Consider the following 3,686-nt stretch of genomic DNA (forward strand, 5'->3'; position numbering starts at 1 on the left):
CCTCTGCAGAGATTCACACGGGTGTGTGGAAATTACCCACGCCCGTGCATGGTTCACAAGGTTTCTCACAGGGGCGAGTCCACGCCCCTATGTGCTCTCTGGAAATTCTGCCCAACTCTGCAGGAATTCACACGCCCGTGCGGAAATTACCCACGGGCGTGTGACAGTCGCATGGTCATTCACAGGGGTAGTCGCACGCCATGTGCTTTCTCTAGATGAGCTCGCAGTGCAACCCCCACGGGCGTGTGGAAATTCCACACGCCCGTGTGTTTTCTCTAGATGACTTAGAAAAATCTGTAGGCTCTACAGAAAATTTTTGAACATGTTTGCACACTCAGAGCCTACCCTATTATGCAAATTTTACCAGTGAAAAATATGAAATAGAGCTCAAACGACCAAACTTTCGCCAATTCATCATAAAACACACGATGAATTTTAAAAATCCACAACAAAATCGCAGCACGAGCATCTAAAAATTACGTCACCAACACTAAGAATTTATTCATGCAAACAAACTAAACTAAAAGATAAGAAAAATAATAATTGCTTGGGTTGCCTCACAAGAAGCGCTTGTTTTACGTCACTAAGCTTGACATATCTTGTCTTACCTCACGGGGGTTCATGAATGAAAGTCGCCCTCTTACCCATGACTTGAAAGCATGATGAGCAAAGTCTCTTAAGGGTAGAGGGTGTATTACGGGCTTCGGATCGTCTAGCAATGGTTCATCCAACTTTCCTGGTTCATGTACGTCTCCAACAGTCTTGGAGTGTTTTCGATGGCATCTCGTAGCCCTCTTCATTTTTCGGAGCACCTTCTTCACTATCCCCGGGGTAGATGTTACTTCTTCAGTCGAGCCAAGAATCATTACTTCTTCATTGCTCTCCTCTTGGTCGAACAAACCTTCATATGGATCCGGGTTGAACATTTCCTGCATGTATTCATCAACAAGATCATCAGTAGTGTCTAGAAAATACAAAGTGTCATCAAAATCAGTATCACACTTTTCACTACTGATCTTTCACATAGTTAAGAAGCGGATTAAGTGTTTTTATTCCCTACTCCGTGTGGATTCGATACCCGCTCATCCGGGATTATTACTTCGACAAATCTGTGCACTTGCGGGATATACGCAAGGGGACCTTGTCAAGTTTTTGCCGCCGTTGCCGGGGAGTAGGTGTTTTGAGATACTTTGCACTTTGTTTTCTTAGCTATTTCACAATACATTCTATTTCATATCTTCTTATTCTATCATCGTTCTGATTACGTTTTCTCTCTTTTTGGGTGCAGGCCCAGGTTATGACCCGAGGGAATCCCTCAATATTGATTGAAGGGGATCCTGAGCTTGAACGTACACTTAGAAGAAAAGGGAAAGAACCTGTGTAAGAATAATCTAATTTAGCTGATTTAGAAGTGGAAGGATCTGAAAACATGGCAGAACAGAATGAGTAACAGCGGACATTATCTGATTATGCCAGACCTTCAGTGTTGGGGACACAATCGAGCATTGTGTGTCCCCCGATTATAGCTCAGAGCTTTGAGCTGAAGCCGGCATTCATGCACATGTTGCAGCAATCCGCACAGTTCAACGGTTTCGCCGATGAGGATCCAAACAGTCATATAGAGAGTTTTCTCGAGGTGTATGATATGTAGAAGATAAATGAAGTGACAGATGATGCCATCTAGTTGAGAGCCTTCCCCTTTTCCCTAAAAGGGAGAGAGAAGCAGTGGCTACACTCATTACCTAGAGCATCGATTACCACATGGGAGGAGATGGTAGAAGCTTTTCTTGCCCGTTATTTCCCTCCCGGAAAATCTGCAAAGCTTAGGAATGAGATCTCATCCTTTGTTCAGTTGGAATTGGAGTCTCTATTCGAGACATGGGAAAGGTTCAAGGAGCTCCTGAGAAAGTGCCTGCAACACGGATTTCTGGAGTGTGTGATGGTTCAGACCTTTTATAATGGTTTAAACCCGAGTACAAGGCAACTCTTGGATGCGGCAGCAGGAGGTACCTTATGTAGCAAGATCCCCGTTGAGGCCCGTTAGTTAATTGAAGAAATGGGGTTAAACAGCTACCAATGAAATGCTAGGGAGAAGAAAAAAATGGCCGGTCTCCATGAAATAGATGCGGTAACTTCATTGGCGGCTCAAGTGGAAAGTTTGAGTAAGAAATTAGATCTTCTAACTTTAAACAGAGTGGCGGCCATGACTAATTGCACCGGGTGTGGTGGAGGACATGCTCCCTCCGATTGCTTGATCTCTATCGGTGATGTTTCTTCGGTGGAGAACGTTGATTTTGTAGGTAATAGCATGAGACCTCAAGGAAACCCATATAGCAATACCGACAATCCGGGTTGGAAGAATCATCCCAATATCTCATGGAGTAATCAGGGTCCACAAAAGGCCATGGGGCATTCGGGGTTCCAACAACAACAACAAGCCCCTCAGGTGGACAACAGAGTCTCAGGTTTGGAAACCCAAATGAGTAACTTAGAGAAGCACTTGACTAGATTTGTGCAAACTGCAAATACAAGGTTTGAATCAGTCGAGGCTACACTTCGCACCACACCACCTCTTTGCATAACCTTGAAAATCAGGTGGGGCAAATTGTGAAGTCTCTTTTTGAAAGGCCACATGGTAGCTTGCCTAGCAATACAGAGACCAACCCTAGAGAGTACGTGAAGGCGATCACTTTGAGGAGTGGTCGTGAGGTTGAAGGTAGGCTTCTGAGTGAGAAGCCAAAAGAACACGAACCCGAGGTTATAGAGGTAGAAGAGATAACAAGGAAAGAGAAAGAGGTGGCACCCCCACCTTTCAAGCTAAGAATTCCTTATCCCTCTAGATTGAAAAATGACCAAGGGGATGAACAGTACAAGAAGTTCCTGAGTTTGTTCAACCAACTCCACATCAATATTCCTTTTGTTGAGGCATTGGCCCAAATACCTAAGTATGCGAAGTTCTTGAAACACTTGTTGACTAACAAGAGGAAGTTGGAGGAAAATGCTTCAGTGATTTTAGACGCTTCATGCTCGGCGGTATTGCAAAAGAACATACCAAACAAGAAGAAAGACTCGGGAAGCTTCATCATTCAGTGTAATATTGGCAATCTAGGTGAGGAAATGGCATTGGCGGACTCAGGGGCCATTATCAACGTTATGCCAGACACCTTCTTTCAAAAGCTAGGCTTGGGCGAGCCTATGCCTACCCTGATGACTTTACAACTAGCGGACCGAATAGTGCGACATCCGAGATGCATCATTGAAGACGTGCTTGTCAAGGTTGACAAGTACATTTTTCTGGTTGACTTTGTAGTGCTAGACGTCGATGAGGATGCGGATGCACCTTTGATACTTGGGAGACCATTCTTGCGGACTTCCAAGGCATTGATTGACATGGACGGTGGGGAGCTAACTTTGAGGGTTTGAGATGACAAGCTCACATACCGCCTTGCTGAAGCCATGCGGCATTGTCTCGATTTCAATGATCCTTTATACTTCCTAGACACTACTGATGAGATTGTTGATGAATAATACATGCATGAAATGTTCAATCTGGACCCATACGAGGGTTTGTTCGACCAAGAGGAGGATTATGAAGAAGTAATGATGCTTGGTTCGAAGGAAGAAGTACCATCTACCACGGGGATCTTGAAGAAGGTGCTCCAAAAAATGAAGAGGGCTAGGAGACG

General features: G+C 44.5%; 1 non-coding gene across 1 annotated transcript; it reads right to left on the reverse strand.

Annotated features, from left to right (window-relative positions):
- Positions 1-1,819: 1,819 nt before the first annotated feature.
- Positions 1,820-1,926, reverse strand: LOC120267076. Its single transcript, XR_005538395.1, has one exon. It is a non-coding gene; the product is annotated as a small nucleolar RNA R71 (small nucleolar RNA).
- Positions 1,927-3,686: the final 1,760 nt, after the last annotated feature.

Source organism: Dioscorea cayenensis, chromosome 1 (genome assembly GCF_009730915.1).
Source record: "Dioscorea cayenensis subsp. rotundata cultivar TDr96_F1 chromosome 1, TDr96_F1_v2_PseudoChromosome.rev07_lg8_w22 25.fasta, whole genome shotgun sequence".
In the NCBI taxonomy this organism is placed as follows: Eukaryota; Viridiplantae; Streptophyta; class Magnoliopsida; order Dioscoreales; family Dioscoreaceae; genus Dioscorea; species Dioscorea cayenensis.